This window comes from Lycium ferocissimum, chromosome 8 (assembly GCF_029784015.1).
Source record: "Lycium ferocissimum isolate CSIRO_LF1 chromosome 8, AGI_CSIRO_Lferr_CH_V1, whole genome shotgun sequence".
Taxonomy (NCBI): Eukaryota; Viridiplantae; Streptophyta; class Magnoliopsida; order Solanales; family Solanaceae; genus Lycium; species Lycium ferocissimum.
Window position 1 is genome coordinate 41241618 of NC_081349.1, and position 19914 is coordinate 41261531.

At 36.2% G+C, this 19914-nt stretch overlaps 1 pseudogene; it reads left to right on the forward strand.

The window, feature by feature from the left end:
- Positions 1–13182: 13182 nt before the first annotated feature.
- On the forward strand, positions 13183–19192 carry LOC132066356 (uncharacterized; annotated as a pseudogene).
- The last annotated feature ends 722 nt before the right edge of the window (positions 19193–19914 follow it).

A 19914-nucleotide genomic window follows, 5' to 3' on the forward strand; every position in this document is an offset into this window, starting at 1 on the left:
GAATGAACTTTTGAGTATTATCTGGGGCCAGACTCGCTCCTTTTTTCATATTTAGCAAATATGCTACGAACTAGCATATGTCATAATCAGCTTCATTAATCATTCACAAGATATAGGAGGCAGTGACAAAGTCAAAATTTTCTCCCAGGGCCAGAATTCAAAATATAAAGAAGGTAAAGAGATTCAACATCTGTTATATATACATAAAAATTAATTTTGTCCTTGAACAACATAATTTTCCTGCATAGAAGTTCGGATGAACCCCTTGCGCCTCTAATCTTCCCTTGATTGGAGGTTTGAATTCAAAGCATGACACTACTAGAAAATCTATATTTTCCCACTGAAAATTGATCAGTGGCTATTTCCCACTGAATGTCGGTGGAAAAAATAAAAGATGTAGTGTTTCGCGTGGAAAAATTAGAAAATTTAAAGTACGTTTATTAAGAATGTTTAAAATCATCCATTTTTCTAGGTGAAATTTAGTTATTTCAGGAATGAAATGAGAAAATGCATTTTGTAGAAATTTCTCCTTTGAAAATCGGTGGGAAAAACCTTTGTTTCTAGTAGTGTGACGAGTACCAAAGTCACTAAATTTAATAATTTTTTAAGTTGTATACACTGATTGGGTGACTGTATAAGTGTATAAAGATCATGTTACGTATTAAGTTATAACTTAAAAACTATATGTTACAAGTATAGATTGGTATATAATCTAAAAAATAACGTAACGATTTACTACAACTAGCGAAACTATACCTTGATAGTGTAACATTATTTAGTATACAACTTAAGTTCAACCGTAAAGCAAAGAATAGTTAGAGTGTAAGTTCCAGAAAACTCAACTTAATAATATGTAGATCGAGACCAAAAATAAACAAAGAAAGCGAAGCGTGAGAATTTTGTCCAAAAGGAAGGCACAAAACCAGCTGTCTTCCAAAAATAATTTTACTTACTTTGTTCCTATGGCACTTTTTGAAAGACTTTTAAATTTGGGTTAGGATACCCTCCAGTAGGGCAACGCCGAGTACATATATTTCAATTGAAATATATCATTTCTTCTTAACTGAATTAAAAAAAGTATCACGTAATATGGAATAGAAAGAGTAACATGTACAGTAGTAGCCTGTTAAGACGAAGTTTTAAAAAAATTCAAATGACAACGAATAGACGATTTTGTAATTCATTACAAACGTAATTAGTTATATGAGATTTTTGCAAAATCATTAATTTTCTAGTGGGCATAAAAGATCATTTTCGATTATTCAAGGGTTAATTGGGTTTCTTTTATCAAATTCAATCAAATTTAATATAATAATGTATCTAAAAATCTATCGAGTCTCAGACAATCAATGTTGCCAATTGCTATTTATATAGATCATGAAATACCTGCGCACGGTGTTTATATTACATCAAATAATTTAACTTTAGCAGTTTAAAATTAATATGAAATGCATATTACTTAATCATAATTAAGTGATGAAAGACCTCCAAAAGTTATTATGAGATGGATAGAATTCCTCCGCGCATAATTTGAGGTCCCACGTTCTCAATTGCCAACGGGACAAATATAATGACAACGAAATGAAGATTGGGACTCTATTTTTCACGGTCAGCAAATCATTTTTGCTTATCAATTTTTTTTTTCATTTTTGCAAATCATCAATTCTTTCTGTGACTGAATAGAAATATAAAGATATTTTTAATTTAATTTGTACCTTGAGCCGACTTTAGAAAAGGAGTGAAGGAGGGATATTATCAAAGAAAAGTAACAAACAAAAGGAAACAAAGCTGTGATGTCTTGTTTTTTCTAGCCTGGCTTTTCCACTAACATCCTTCGCTTTTCTTATTTAATATCTCCACTTTTTATTTTTAGCAAGTGACATGACCATACGATTCGATGTAAAATTGGAAAGGTGAATAGTTACACAAAAGGGAAGTACAAAATTAAAATGGGAAAGGCTTGATAATTAAAATTATCCTGTGGTTCCTTCAATCATCTTCTTTCTAATTCTAATCAACTAAATACAAAGTCTGTCGAGCTAATCAGCACACCAAATAACTTATTCAGTCGAGCTAGAAACAAAGGTTAATTAGTTAATAATAAGAAGATGTAATGCAAATTGCATTAATATTACACTTTTTGGCTATATAGGAACAGGGTATATGGTGGTTCGAATGGAGTTAGTGTTGACATCGAAATAATCAGGGCGTCATACGGAAGCTAATAATTGCAAACTTTGAACGACGATAAATCAGACAACAACGAAGATATACTAAAAAAGCATAATATTATAATATGATTTGGTCAAGTGATCTACATATTGGAAAAACTAATATAAAAAATATATATTAAAACTATGAGATCGAGAATAATAAATGAGACTCTTTAGTGACTACATTGTGGTTGTAGTTGTAGAAGGATGTCTTCAATTTATAGATGCCAAAAACTTTTCCTCCAAGACAAGAAATATTCAAATATGGAAGAGATATTTTACACCAAGGAAACATTTTCCATCAATAAAACCTTTTTGAAATAAAATACGATTATGGTAGAATCTAAATAAGGTAGAAAATTCAGGGCAAACCCTAACAAATCTCCCTTTAGCCTGAATTTTCTGGCAAAATAATCTTGATTCTTCATCTTCATAAAATCTTCATATCTGCTGCTTGTCACCAAGCATGCTTGTCATGGTTAAAAATGGTTTTTAAAATATTTTGTTTCTATTTTCAAAGATGCAGCAGCAGAGAATGTTCAAAGTATGGTTGAAACTTCATCTCCACGTTTTGCGTTTCAAAACTTTTTTTTTTTTTTAATTTATTGGATAAAAAGTCTTCATTATCGTCAATAGGCTGCAACTTGATCTGAATCTGCTTTGAACTTGTCTTCAATCTCGTTGCACCATTGGCTCTGATATCACTTATTGGGATCGAAATAATCAGGTGTCATGCGGAAGCTAATAATTGCAAACCTCGAACGACGATAAATAAGACAACAACGAAAATATACTAAAAAGGCATGATATTATAATATTATTTGGCCAAGTGACCTACATATTGGAAAAACTAATATAAAAAGAAATTATTAAAACTGTGAGAGAATAATCTCCCCCTAGACGAGACTCTTTAGTGACTACATGGGGGATGCTATTGTGGTTGTACGTAGTTGTAGAAGGATGTCTTCAATTTGTAGATACCCAAAACTTTTCCTCTAAGACAAGGAATATTCAAATGTGGAAGAGATCTTTTCCACCAAGGAAACATTTTCGATCAATAAAACCTTTTTAAATAAAACACAATTACGATAGAATCTAAATAAGGTAGGAAATTCAGGGCAAACCCTAACAGTTAGATACATGATCTTTTTCCTTTTTTCGTGGCTACAATCATAAAATAGAGATCAGAAGTCTTTGGGTTAATTTCATTTCTTATCTTGAGTATTTTCAATTCAAGAAAAGATCCTCGCTCATAAGAGAAACATAATGGATAACTAATCATTTCTTACCTCGTCAGGTTAGTAGGTCTTTCATTAATTGATTTTCATGACCGCATTTTTTCTTGCAGTAGCAGTAGTATTGCTTTCTATATAGGTAGATTGTTGGGGGTATGTATCATTAACCATGCATTGAGACATGGTATATTCTAACAATTGTTATGGTTAAAAGTCTAAGTGAGAGATTGTTGGGATATATACTATTAACCATGTGTTTGGGTATAATATTTATTTTAGAACAGTTATTTATTCAATTTTAATAAAGAGTTAAATAGATCATGTACTGGTATGTGTGTCCTTTACTTGTATAGTAGATGATTTAGTGTATAGAGTTTAGCTTATACATGGAAGATTAAATCATTGGTTCTTATAAGTATAAAGTTTATGTTCACAACCTAAGATAGAAATTGGACAAAGCTATCGGTATGATTGTAGTACAAGATTAAATATAATTATCCTCATTATGGGAACGGTATAGTTCCGACTTCTTGTACTAGTACATTTTGTATGTAATGAACGAACCAAGTAGAGATTAGTGTTTTTGTACTGAATATATAAAACAACTTCTCTAGTTCATTAAATGTACTTATACTCTTAATATTGATATAATTATTACGATCAATGTGATTTGTTCATTATCTTGATTATCAAAAGGTACCACTCTATTTTGAGTCGATGTAACTGATAGGTTGGATAGTAGAAAATAACATTATTTGGGAAATAATAATTAGTTGATAAAATTCATGTCTCGACTTTGAGATTGATGATATCCTTTTATGGATGCTTATAAGTTTTCATGTGAAAACCTTGCAGGTGGATTTTGTATCCGTCACATGAAATAAGTTAAGCGGAAGTATAAAGGATTTAATTAGTCAGTGAATTAAATTGTCAATAATTTAATTTAATTGATTGGTATCTGTAATCTTAACAGGGGGAGTTAAATAAGTTTTAATGAAGGATTGCGAAATTAAACTGAGGAGTGCAATTACAGTTTTTTCGTGGAATAAATTGTAATTTATTGTGGTAGGATTAATTCATTCATATTCTGAATTAATACCACAATTGGAAGCCTTGTTATTAAATCTGTGGTCCATGCTATGCCTAATTATTCTAGAACTTGGAAAATAAGAACACGTTTTGCTAGGGTTTTACACCCTAAAATGTGGCTATATATACAGGCTTCTCAGCCCTAAGAGAGATATTTTGTCCTAGCCTTAATACTCGCCACTCAAGTATTCTTGTTCATAGAATACTTAGGTTAATAGCAGAAGACTGCTGACCGTGGAATTGAAGGAAGATTGCATGGGATGCTTGAAGGTTCGATTTGCGGTCGCAGTCACGCTTCAAGATGCAACTTCGATCCCGACTATTTGCTTCTGCTGTTTATGCTTGTATTCCATCAGTGGATGACATAGGAATTATAAGACACGGCTAATCACTTGACTCATGATCCTATTCTTAATGACTCAAGATTTCTAAGTTGGGTCATGAAAATCGGGTTAAAATCAAGTAACATTCATAGAGACGTCCTTTCTTTTTGTAATAGGATCAAAACATTTACTCGTCAATAGCATTAGCGGAGCGAGCTTATAGCAAAGAGGTTTAATTAAATCTCCTTCATCAGAAAATTCTACTGCATAAATATACAGAACAAAACAAAAAATTAAAATTGTATATAAGTTGTTAAATTTTCTTAATATAAAGGAAAATTTTAATTCAATCAGAAAGGGAGCTTAAAAATTACTTTAGATTACACGTTCAAATTTTAAATATGACACTTTTGTGTTTTTGTTTTTCGAAACCCATTACATGAAACTCTGGTTCTATAACTAATCAATGTAGTATTACTTAGCATGCGTTGACCCTTTTTTCTTTAGGGTCTATCTTATGATTGAGGTCTCATTGAACTGTATTTTTCGACTTCACTGTAAATGAGGGCATAGAGCAACTATCGTTCACGTGGCTGGTTTAGAATCTGAATAGTAATGTTTGCTTTTCCCAAAAGTAAAGAAACGAAAAATCCAAACGTAACTGAAAGTAACAAAACGAACTAATATTTGGACACGTTTACAAGACCATTTTTTTTTCATATATTTTTTTTCAATGACAAGTCCTTTTTACACTTCAAGACAAAACGATCTCCCCTGTGTGAGCTTGCTCACATTGGCGGTCATGAGCTGATATAAAGGAGGACGATTACGATAAACTGACAGTCAACGTAAAACTTGTCAGTTCACAATGAATTCTCGTGATAAAGCTCTCCTTACTAAAAAAAACAAGGAGTTGGGATACATTGTACGTAGGGGTGTACATGGACCGGGTTGATTCGGATTTTTTAAACACCAAACCAAACTAATTGCGTCCGGTTTTTAAAATGATACACCAAACCAAACCAATGAAATTCGGGTTTTTCAACCTCGGATTTTCTCGTGTTATTCGGTTTTTTCGGGTTTTTTTTTCTGGATAGTCTTGATACAAAATATATAACCTTTACTTCAAATATTCTTTAGTCCTAGTAAGATACAACTATATAATTAAGGTGTTTCTTAATAAAATAACACAAAATGTGAGAAGAGTGATGACATTGTATTAAAATATTCAACAAAAGCTAATAAAATCGGCTAAAATAAATATTGTTAATTAACAAGCCATAAAGAAAATGACCATAATCTAAAAATACTAAGTCATGCTAAAATAAGTACGGCTAATAAGTATTAATTACATGACAAAGAAAAAAAAACTTAAGTTATGTATTTTCACTCTCTAAATAAAATATGCAAAACTAAAGAATAGATATCCAACATTATTGTCATTTCTAGTGGTAAATTGAATTTGTTTTGTTAGCATTAGTGCTGAGTTGGTTTTGGTTTGGAGTTTATTTGAGTTACTAACATCCATAGGATATAAAACTTATTGACATTCAAAATTCTAAGTTCAAGCTTGAATAATATGATAATAGATAAAAAAAAACTACAAAAAAATTTAAGAAATATTTATAAATTACATTACAAATAAATATTTTTATGTATAAAATATTTTAAAAATTGAATACATGTAATGTTGGGTCGGTTTGGTTCGGTTTGACTTTTTAGTTAAAACCAAACCAAACCAATTATGGTCGGGTTTTTTTCCAACACCAAACCAAGTCAAACCAAACCACTAGTCGGGTTTTTTTCTCGGTTTGACTCGGTTTATCGGTTTGGTGTGGTTTGTCGGTTTACTTTGTACACCCCTAATTGTACGTAACGTCTCAAGTACACTGCACAAATTGTCCGCTTTGGCCCAATAGTACTTAGGATTTGTCCCTCAGGCTACGCCATCATCGAGCTCAAAAGCACCCGTAACATGTGAATTTATGTTAGGCCTTATAAAAATCTTCACTTTTCTCTACCATTCCGGTGTGGGCCGCGCGATTCACTTAGTGTGTCATGTACCCAAAGCCTCCTTTAGAAGCCTGTTAGTCCTTCTCTTTAATCCGCATTCATCAGTGCGTGAAATACATATATATAGATTATTCTTTGTATTGCCACAACAACAAAGCAAAAGGACAAGTAGGGCTACTATTCACTAGGAAAGATTAACTTAGCTCCAAAAATTTGTACTATAATGTCAGGAAAAAAAAAAGAATAAAAGTTAAAACGAGGCCAGGATGAAAAAAAAAAAACTCCCATATATATTGGCAAAATTCAGGGAGAATTGTAATGGGAATTGGACAAAAGGATTCTGCTATTAGATGTATAAAAGGAGACAATAACAGACATTGCCAATGTGGTTCAGATTTATGTGCTTTCATCTTCGATGTTCATGTCGGAATGAAACGTGAATCATCTTTGCAAAAGTGTACATGTTGAGACAAAACATGATGTGCCATATCAATGTCTTTTGGGTCCCCAAGGAAATTGGATCGGGTCACACATGTGGATCAATTCGAATTCACATAACTAGAATAAGTAATAGGAGTAGTATATATTTGTTATATATTTAATATTTACAATTTAAAAAGGGGGTTCCGAAGAAAATTGGATCGGGTAACCCACGTGGATCAATCCGAATTCATATAACTAAATAAGTAATAGTATATATTTGTTATATAGTTAATATTTACAAAATAGGCTCTAACCGTTGTATCATGACTTCTTGGAGATAAAACAAAAGACCTTGAGAATGAACATAAAGGCACTTTTTTCTCCATCCAAAAAACGGAAGAAAAATTTCCCTTCCTTATTCATTGAAAGTAGTTCAACTAAAAAACTTTTGAAGAAGATTCTACTACGAAACGTTGGGAAGATCATAGACTGTAAACATTATAATTTAATTCGTGTATTAACATGTGATTGAACTATTTGACTCGTGAAACAAATATGATGTTCCAACAAACATATGTGTTTGATTAATTATTCAGGTCCATTTTTCATGCTCCCATAATCATTTAAGAGCGTTTTATTAAAGCTAGGCTCAATACATAATTTACCCATGAGATTGTAGTCAAATTCAATTTAGACATCTTTTTTCGCATGTAGTATATTACACCCTCTGTCCCACTTTATGTGGCACTTTTCGCCTCCGAGATTTAAACTGCATGAACTTTGACCAACATTTTAAGATGTATTTTTTTCACCAAATTGATATGAGAAAAGTTGCAACTTATAGTGCTTTTCATGTAGTTTTCAAATATATAAAATTTTAATATTAAAATATTGAGTTGATCTAATCCAATTTAGCTTCAAAATTTAGTCAAATTGACTCTCGAAAAGCGAAAGATACCATATAAATTGGGACGGAGGGAGTACATACCAAATATTTTACCGAGTGTGGTCTAAGATAGAAATTTCTCATTTTTAATATAGCTTTCTATTTATCATTCTACTTCAAATTATCTTAAATTTATTTAATTAGACGAATGTTCATTTTTATAGGATTTTCATAAGGGGGTTAGTTTTAAAATAGAAACGTTGGATAATTCTATTATATCTATGTAGGATCTTTATAATACAAGAGATGTAAGTCCTTGATTTTATATAAAAAGCATATATGCAACTAAGTCATATTACAGGGATGCTTAATGTAATTTATTCTATTTTAAAATTATTTTAATTATAAAAGTTCAATAAACTCTTTTTAGTTGAACAAGTAAATAAAATATTTTACAAATATATTATCGCAAAGATAGTGTATTTTATACTTAAAATATATTTTTAAATATACTAAATAATTTTAAATTGATGATTAATATCGTAAAGAATAATGATATCTTACCACTCACACAAATATAATATGAAATTCATGATTTACAGTAAGGACGAATATTTATGGCATATGCGCTGCAAGTTTGTCAAAACCATGTGAATCCGTCACAAACTTATATATGCTGTCACTGATTTATGACGAATAATGTGAATTTTCATTCACTAAAGGTGACCAACATGTGTGTTAATCACAATTTTATCACAATTTTGCTTCCTTGACTAGTTTTATTTCAAAGAGGTACCATTTCTATTTCAAAAGAGTCGCAATTTAAAGCTGGAAATAGGTAGTAGTTGTGAACCACCAACTACTTCCCACCGAAGAAATAACAACACACCGATCATTTTGCAGTCATACTTTTGAAAAATAGAGAGTATATGAAGTGTAAATTTCACAAGTAAAACTCTTGGACATTTGAATAATCACTATCATGGGGATTTAATTTCAAACACGAAACTACATAACAATGTCCTAGAGTTTCACTAGTAGAATTTGACACTCAACGATAGTCATAATTTTTCAATTAGATGGAAAGAAAGTGGTTATTTGTGAAACTTGTTCCCTTTTGTTCCATCTCCAAGACAAAGAAAAGTTCAGCCCAACTTCTCTTTGGCCCAATCGTGCTATTTAACTCATTAGAAGATATAGTAAGGGCCTCAAAATTACTTTCATAATGTTGAATTTGGAAAAGAGAATTTTACACGGCTTATCACTGTTTAAGAGTTATAAACATAATTAGCACAACTCTTAAAGTGGAACTAAACTAGCAACTTTTATTACTTTTGGATATACTTACTTACGATCATTTACTCCACTAAATTAGGGAGAATTACTATATTTATTTCATCAGGAATCCACAATTATTCTCTTGATATTTTATGTTAATTCTATTTTTCAATTCATTCTCTCTTTCTTCTTGAGTCGATACACCCCATTATCTCAATTATCTATTTTTTTTTCTTGTTGTTCGACTCTATGCTACTACTAAGTCATTACGTTATGGCTGAAAGGATAGCTACCATTAATGATCGTAGATTTCAGATTGGTTATATACATTATACCACGTATATGTTTATTATATCTTATACATATATGGTGTAAATATATTTTTGTGAAAATACCATGTATATTTATGGTATAAGTATTTTTTGTGAAAATACCATGCAAATTTATGAGATAAAATATGTTACATGAAAAATATTTTTTCAATTTAAAAAATACCATGTATATTCATGGTATATATATATTTGTGAAAATACCATGTATATTTATGGTATAAATATATTTTTTGTGAAATACCATTTACATTTATGGTATAAATATTTTTTTAGCGAAAATACCAAGTGTATTTCTATAGTATATGTTACATATAAAATATACGTTTATGTGTATAATTAGATATATACACAAATGCTGGACAATTTTAATTTTTCCTGCAAAATAAACCTTAGAAAAGGAAAGGATGAAAAAATTGAATGATAGTTTCATTTACGGAAGATAAATATGTTGTCAAAAAAAATAGGAAGAGTTTCTTTTGGGATTGATTTTCGTGTAGCTTAATTCTAGGAATTTTTTTTGGAAGTTCTTGATATTTATTTGCTATGATATGAAAACTAACTAGTGCTGCTAATATTGTGGAATTATTTTTTAACTTTTTTTTTTTGGTAATTAAAAGAATTTTATTTACCAAAGTAGTAATTACAAAGCAATATTCCACCTACGCAGACTTGGGCAAATGGCCCCCAGTTTGCAAGCCTCGTATCTACTATCCATCTGCAACTCTAGCTAGATATTACAGCCTTGTGGATAGTAATTAAGATTCCTAAGTTGTGTGTATAGCCTCCTCCTTATAGCTCCCTTGCAGACTACTTCCTGGATGATTGATCTGATAATGAGGTACTGTGGCCTGCCTTTGTTTTGAAAAATCCGTGTGTTCCTCTCTTGCCATACTTGATATGTACACGCAGCTAGTGTCATTCTATAGATCACGGCAGTGGCAGCCTTCCCATTTGCGTGTGCTACGGACCATTGGAGTTCACCTGTCCAGTCAAAAACTGATCTTGTTATACCTTGCCATTCCAACAATTTTCTCCATATAGCTGAAGAGAAAGGGTAGCTAAAGAACAGATGGTTCATAGTTTCATTGGCTGCGTTGCACAGAGGGCACACAAGATTGGTCGTTCTCCCCCATCTAGCCAACCTGTCTCTTGTAAGCAATCGTCTTTGAGCAGCTAGTGTCACAATAAAACTCCACTTAGGCAATCCATCACTATTACATGTGAGTCTCCTCCATTGCGCCTTTGGAAAGTTTCCTCTTAATAGCAGATATAGTTTTTTGATAGAAAAGGAATTCCAATCCAAAGATCTCCCTCAACATTTAGTCCAGCAGTTTGTAGGTACTCTTTTGCTTTAAGTATTTTCCGGACTACCCACGATGCTTGGTTGGGTGTATGCTCCAAAGACTAGTTGGTGCCTCCCATAGTAGATGTGGATCCATTGTACCCATAGCCTATCCTTCTTCTTGCAAAGACACCATAATAACTTGCAGATAGCTGCTTTGTTCCAAGTGTACAAGTCAATGACATTAAAATGATCGTGGGAAACAAACGGTCATCTTCATTTCCACCGCCGGTACCTCCCCGTCAAGTGCAAAGATTTAGGCCAAGTCTTAGGATTACAAATTTTACATTATGCCACTTTTGATCAAGTATTTTAAATTATTTAGTCTTATCGATGTACTCGCTTTAGAGATTATTTCAATGAACTTGGCCTTTTATTTCCCAATATATCTCAAGTGTCTCAAAAATAAATTAATGGCTTGGATCACTCTATCATAATCTCAAATGAATATTTTGGCGGAGACGTGGGCCTAGCAATAGGCCCTTCATTTCCACCGCCGCCTGGATTTACAAAATTAGGTCCCATGCATAATAGGTCGCGCTATGATTTTTTATTTCCCAAACTCAAGTGTCTATATGATTTTTGGATCTTTTGCTATGTGATTTGTTTGCTATGCGATATATGTTTCTTTCAACATTAATTGCTTATGTTAACAGTATTTTATCAAAATAGCAATTACTCGCACTATACTAACGCAGTTTTCTTCATTTTTGAAGGTTTTTCTTTTATTTTGATTATTCCCCCAAAGGTTGATTCGTGTTGACTGCGAACTGGCGGATCACCCATACTTCACAAGATCAAAAGCACGAGCATCCGACAACATGAATGATTCAGGGGCATCTGAACAAAATGGCTTGGGACTTATCACCGTTCCGAGAGACGAACCTGAGGCTTCGGAGGGAAGAAATGCTGACGGACTCATAGCCCAATTGATACAACAAATGGCCGACATGCAAAGTGAAATTGAGCGACTGCGAAATCTCACCAACCTATCCATTACCCTCAACACTCCTCCTCATGAACAAAGAACAAGTGCGGCAATCCCACCATCCTTTTCGCCTGTTGACTCGCCTGCCCCTCAACCATTTCCCTCAAACCCTCCACTTCACACAATCAATCCAAACACCACTAATTCGCCCCCATCCCACAACAAACTAACCTACAACAAACTACCTCTCAACAATCTAATCCACAACAAGCCACTCCACAAACAACTAACCAAGCCATACCACAACAAAATAACCCGCAACATACCACAACAAAATAACCCGTAACAAGCCAACCCGCAACCAGCCAACCCACAACAAGTTAACTTTCAACAAACCAATCCATTACCGTTCACCACTCCATATGTTCCTCAAGCTATCCCACTCAACCAGACTACCCCACTTACCCAAAGCTACCAAGCAACCCAACACATACCTTTGGCACACACCGCTAACCATAACACGCAGTATTTGCCACCGATATATGTAGCGGAAGCTCAACACTTCACTACCCCATTACAAACCGTGCAGCAACCAGAGGCTGATCCTTATGAGGAGATGGAAAGGGAAGCTAGGGCAAGAGCGAAAGAGAACGTTGCAAAGGAGATTCGTAGTCTGAAGGAAGCATTCAGAAGCATCCAAACCCACAAAGGATGTGAAGGACTTGAATACGAGGATCTGTGTATCCATCCCGATATTGAGTTGCCCGCTGGATATAAGGTGCCAAAATTTGATATGTTCGATGGAAAAGGAAATCCTCGGGCTCATTTGAGATCGTACTGTGATAAGCTTGTTGGAGTAGGGAAAGATCAAGCCATTAGGATGAAGCTGTTTATAAGGAGCTTGACAGGAGAAGCACTTGATTGGTACACATGCCAAGATCCGCAAAAATGGCGTAGTTGGGGAGAGATGGCGCAAGAATTCATGGATAGGTTCAGGTTTAAACACTGAGACTCGTCCCGCATACGTATTCTATTTGATGAAGTTGGAAAGGAAGTCAACAGAAACTTTCAGAGAGTATGCTATGCGGTGGAGAGCAGAAGCCGCAAAGGTCCACCCCCGATGGCGGAAAGTGAGATGACGACGCTTTTTGTACAATCTCTAAAAGATGCAACATACTATGAAAGGTTGATAAGTGTCATCGGGCAAAAGTTTTCTGAAGTTATCAGGATGGGAGATTTCATAGAAGAAGGTATCAAGACGGGAAGAATCACAAATTTGGCAGCCTTGCAAGCAACAAGTAAGGCAATTCAATCAGATTCAATTGGGGGAGCAGTCAAGAAGAAGAAGGACGGAGTGTCCGCGGTCATGACCATCCAGGAACGTAGACCAAACCAGATGTTAACCTACCAATACCCTTCATCCCAGCCCGCATATTACAACCAATACACCCAAACCCTCACCCTTATTACCAACCTCCACCCGCTCCCTACCCCGTTTACCACACCCCGGCCCAACATATTGTCCACCTCGAGCACCCGCCTATCAAAGCCCATCACGATACCAACCAACCTACTCGCCTCAACCCCAATACCAACCACAAAACCGTCCACAAAATACACCCAGACCTCGCCCAAACTTTGAAAGAAAACCAACTAAAACTTATACACCATTAGCCGAACCCTTAGCCCAATTATATGAAAGATTGAGAACCGCAGGGTACTCCAACCGATTCAAGGAGAGTTCCTAACCCCTTCCCGGATGGTATGATGGGACTAAACATTGTGCGTATCACTCGGGAGTTGCGGACATGATACCGAAAATTGCCTTACTCTTAAAGATAAAATTGAGGCGTTGATCAAAGAAGGAGTCATCCAAAAAAAGGGCTCCCCCAAATATAAACGACAATCCTCTACCCAATCATGGTGATGCAAATGTGAACATGATCGCCATTGATGAAGAATGTAACCTGGAAGGGACTATTGTACCAGTCAAAAAAGAGAAAAAGGTTGAATCATCAGCCTTTATCGCTCCCGTAATTACAGTTCAAGTGAGGGCACCGATTGAAGTGGAAGTACTCACTCCCAGGCCTAAGATCACAGCCTTAGTTGCTCAGGCACCTTCTTTCAACACCAAAGCAGTTCCTTGGAATTACTCGGCTGATGAAAAGAACAAAGGAAAGGCAAAATTGGTTGTAGAAACTGTTCTTTGCCGGGATGACAAGATCCGGGCGGTGTTATGCCCCCGAAGAGGTAGCACGAGGAGCACCGAGTAAGGAAAACAACCAAAAGAAGGTTGTGACCGAGGCTGAAGTAGAAGAATTCTGGAGGAAGATGCCAACTAAGGAATATTCTGTGGTAGAACAACTAAAGAAAACACCAGCCCAAATTTCTTTATTGTCATTGTTGATGAGTTCTGAAACCCATAGGAGCGCTTTAGTGAAGGTACTAAATGAAGCTTATGTTCCAGCTGAGACCTCTAGCGAGAAATTTTCAGCCATGGTTGGAGAAATTCTCGAAGCCCACAAAGTCTCTTTTCATGACGATGAGTTGCCACCTGAAGGTTTGGGGCACAACAAGGCATTGAATATCACAAAAAATGCAGAGATAAGTTCATTTCTAAAGTGTTGATTGATGGGGGTTCAGCTGTTAACATATGTCCTATCATTACTCTCCGAGCTTTAGGAATTGATATCGGAAACTTCGTGATAGTCACGTGAGGGTCAAAGGTTTTGATGGAGCTCAAAGGGGTGTCATAGGGGAAATTGACTTGATATTGGAGATTGGACCCGTGGAGTTTACGGTGGAATTCCAAGTGATGGATATATCCGCTAGCTACAACTTGCTGATAGGAAGGCCATGGATCCATATGGCCGGTGCAGTCCCTTCTACCCTGCACTAAAATTTGAAATTTGTCTGGAATCGCCAAGAAATTGTGATCCATGGAGAGGGCAACAATTCGATTTATCCCGAAAATTCAATTCCTGCTATTGAAAGTGTAGAAAGGCTAGATGGATCTGTTTTTCATATTAAGGAAACCATGTGTACTACTCGAGCTGAAAAGGTGAAGTTGCCACGCGTGCTTATGATGGTGGCTTGGGAAATGTTGAAGAATGGTTTTAAGCCTGGTCGGGTCTTGGAGTGAACTTGGATGGAATAGTAGAACCAATTCAATTACCCGGTCAGAAGGATACTTTTGGTCTTGGATACGAGCCCACTCTTGAAGAAATTTCACTGGCTAGTCTCAAAAGGAAAGGTGATATTCCCTTGCCAAAGCCTGTCCCTCTCCTGAATCAGTCATTTTTCAAGGCGTCTGTCACCCAAGTACCAGAGGAAGCTGCTGAAGACAACCTCGTGGAAGGTCTCAAGAATCTATTCATTGCCGAGGAAGAAGCTGAATGCAATGTGATTCTGGACGATTGCCCTGAAACTCCAACTATCTGGGATGCTGAGCCTGGAGATGCTTTAAACAATTGGACTTGTACCCCGCCCCCGGTTCTCCGGAGTCTTGGTAGATGATTTGTATTAGTATTTGATGAAACAACGCGATTCAAATTTGAGGCCTGAATCGTGTTTATACTTTTGTTATGTTTTGCCTCCACCTTTTGAAAGCTTAAATGCCAAATCCAAACTATAATTTTCTATTTTAATTTTTGTCTTCATTTAATTAATTTCTCTATTCTTTTTCAAAGCAATCAAACTAGTAAATGCCGATACTGTGAATATGACACGTAATGAAACAAGCGAACCAATCCTAAATGCCGAACAAGATTCTGAAGAATATGAAGAGGACATGCAACCTGAAGAGTTAACTAAAGATTTTGAACATTTTGAGAATAAGCCAAAACCAAATTTGGATGAAACAGAGACCATAAATTTGGGAGACTCAGAAACAGTGAGGGAAACAAGAATTAGTGTCCATTTAACTCCGTCACAAAGGGAAGAATTGATCAACCTTTTGAGACAATATATAGACGTGTTCGCTTGGTCTTACGATGATATGCCGGGTCTAAGCACGGACATTGTTTCACATAAGTTGCCTATTGATCCATCTTGTCCTCCGGTGAAACAAAAGAAAAGAAATATTAAACCGGATTTGAGTTTAAAAGTCAAGGAAGAAGTCTCCAAGCAATTTGATGCAAAGGTTATTCGAGCTGCAAGGTATCCCACTTGGCTAGCCAATATCGTGCCTGTACCAAAGAAGATGGCAAAGTTAGGGTATGCGTGGATTATCGGGATCTCAACAAGGCTAGTCCGAAAGATGACTTTCCCCTCCCAAATATTCACATACTTATTGATAACTGTGCGAAGCATGAGCTGCAGTCATTCGTTGATTGCTTCGCAGGATACCACCAAATTCTGATGGATGAAGAAGATGCTGAGAAAACGGCATTCATCACACCTTGGGGAGTATACTATTATCGAGTGATGCCTTTTGGACTCAAGAATGCAGGTGCCACCTATATGAGAGCCATGACTACTATTTTTCATGACATGATCCACAAGGAGATTGAAGTCTATGTGGATGATATCATCATCAAGTCACGAAAGAGTTCAGATCACTTGACGGATTTGAAGAAGTTCTTTGACAAAGTTGAGGCGATATAATTTGAAATTAAATCCCGCAAAGTGTGCATTTGGTGTTCCCGCCGGGAAGTCTGTTAGGTTTTATTGTGAGCAGGAGGGGCATAGAATTGGATCCTTCAAAGATAAAGGCTATTCAAGAGTTGCCCGCCCCAAAGAGTCGAAAGGACGTGATGAGTTTCCTCGGTCGACTCAACTACATTAGCCGGTTCATAGCACAATCGACAGTAATATGTGAGCCGATAATCAAGCTATTAAGGAAAGATGCTGCTACCAAATGGACGGAAGATTGCCAACGAGCTTTTGATAAAATCAAGGAGTATTTGTCTAATCCGCCTGTTTTGGTGCCTCCAGAAGCCGGAAGACCTTTGTTATTATATTTGTCTGTGTCAACAAATGCATTTGGATGCGTGTTGGGACAACATGATGAAACAGGAAAGAAGGAGCAAGCAATATACTATTTGAGCAAGAAGTTCACGCCTTATGAGGCCCGTTATACTTTGTTGGAACGCACCTGTTTTTTGACTTGGGTTGCACAAAAGTTGAGACATTACCGGTCCGCATATACCAATTATCTCATCTCAAGGATGGATCCACTCAAGTATATCTTTCAGAAGCCCATGCCTACTGGGAAGTTAGCCAAATGGCAAATTTTGCTAAGTGAGTTCGATATTGTATATGTTACCCAAAAGGCTATCAAAGGGCAGGCAATAGCAGATCATCTTGCTGAACATCCCGTAGATGAAGAATACATGCCTCTTAAAACTTATTTCCCCGATGAAGAGGTGTTGTTTGTCGGAGAAGATATCTCAGAGAAATATCCAGGTAGGGAATGTTCTTTGATGGGGCTGCAAACTCCAAAGGAGTTGGCATTGGAGCGCTTTTAGTTTCGGAGTCGGGCCGCATTATCCAATTTCAAAGAAAGCTCGGTTTCCGTGCACCAACAATATGGCAAAATATGAGGCTTGTATTCTTGGACTCGTAAATGGCTGTTGATATGAACATACAAGAATTATTGGTTATAGGTGATTCTGACTTATTGGTTCATCAAGTACAAGGCGAGTGGACCACTAAGAACGTGAAGATACTTCCGTACCTGCATTGTGTGAAAGATTTGTGTAAGAGATTTATCAAGGTGGAATTCAAACATGTCCCAAGGGCTCAAAATGAGTTCGCTGATGCTTTGGCAACCTTGTCCTCTATGATTCAAAGACCCGACAAGAATTACATAGATCCTATCAAGGTGAATGTGCAAGATCAGCAAGCCTATTGTTTCCATGTAGATGAAGAACCCGATGGAGAACCTTGGTACTATGACATTAAGAAGTATCTCAAGGCAGAGACTATCCGTAAGGCATAACCAAAGTTCGAAGAGAACACTTCGAAGATTAGCAAACCACTTTTTCCTAAATGGAGAAATCCTTTATAGGAGGACTCCAGATTTAGGATTGCTAAGGTGTGTTGATGCCAAAGAAGCGGTCAAGTTGATTGAAGAAGTGCATGGCGGTACATGTGGACCTCATATGAATGGTTTTACTCTGGCTAAGAAAATTCTACGAGCCGGCTATTTCTGGATGACTATGGAAACAGACTGCATTCGTTTTGTGCAAAAATGTCACCAATGTCAGATTCATGGTGATTTGATTCGCGTCCCACCAAATGAGTTAAATGTGACGAGTTCTCCTTGGCCATTTGCAGCTTGGGGCATGGATGTTATTGGTCCTATCGAGCCGGCCGCGTCAAATGGACATAGGTTCATTTTGGTAGCCATCGACTACTTCACAAAATGGGTAGAAGCATCTTCGTACAAGTCAGTGACGAAGAAGGTAGTGGTAGACTTTGTTCGCAATAACATCATTTGTCGATTCGGAATCCCTGAGTCAATTATAACGATAATGGAGCTAATCTTAATAGCGGTCGATGCGGGAGATTTGCGAAACATTTAAGATTACTCACCGCAATTCCACCCCATTATCGACCTCGGATGAATGGAGCAGTTGAAGCACCAACAAAAACATCAAGAGAATATTGCGGAAGATGATTGATAATTACAGACAATGGCACGAAAAATTGCCATTGGCCCTTCTCGGTTATCGCACCACTGTTAGGACTTCAACTGGGGCAACACCTTATCTTTTGGTCTATGGAACAGAGGCTGTGTTACCTGCAGAGGTAGAAATACCATCCTTGAGGATTATCCAAGAAGCTGAGTTGAGTGATGCCAAATGGATACAAAATCGATATGAACAATTGATGCTCATTGATGAAAAGAGGATGAATGCAGTTTGTCATGGACAACTTTATCAGAATAGAATGGCCAAAGCTTTCAACAAGAAGGTAAGACCGAGACAATTCAAACCGGGGCAATTGGTGTTGAAGCGTATATTCCCACACCAAAATGAAGCTAAGGAAAATTTGCACCTAACTGGCAAGGGCCTTACATGGTTCACCGAGTACTAACTGGAGGAGCACTAATTTTAGCAGAAATGGATGGCGAAGTGTGGCCAAAAGCTATCAATGCAGATGCCGTCAAGAGATACTACGTCTAGGAGCTTTTCATTTATTTTATATGTAATGTTTTGTAATGTCTTTCTATGTAATGAAACTACATTTCCTCGGCGGGATATGTAGGAAACCCATATCGGGTTTGGTCTCTTTAAGATAGAAATTTCTAAAATTTCCATTTGCTTGTAATATGAACTACGCCTGACCTGATTCCCGTGGTGGGATACGTAGGCGGCCTACATAGGCTTCGGTCACATTATTAGAAAATTTTAATTTTATTTTACGCCTTGTATGTCTTGAACTACGTATGTCATGAACTACGCTTGGCCTGATTCCCTTGGCGGGATACGTAGGCAGCCTATATAAGGCTCGGTCTCGTCATGTTAAGAGTTCCATATCCTCCTATGCCAGAAACTGGGACAATTTTTAAGGGCATCATTGCAAAACGACATCGAGAGACATGAAAGAGTATATGGTCAACTGAATCGTCAGACAGAAAGAAAGACTTTGGAGAAAGGACGTTCGCTTTGTTTCACAACGTGTCACGGTTCAAAGTTCGGCAGAAATTATTTATCACTATATACATATTTACCATAAATTTATGCATATTTCCTTTTATAATAATATGATTTTTTTTAATCAAATGGTTTTATTAGTTGGCCAAGACTTAGAAATAGGCGGAGGTTACAAGTCCAAACAAAGCTGGAAGCACGAAGCATCAAGAGCTGGATCTTCAAAGTCAACACGAGTCAACCTCCCCCCAAAA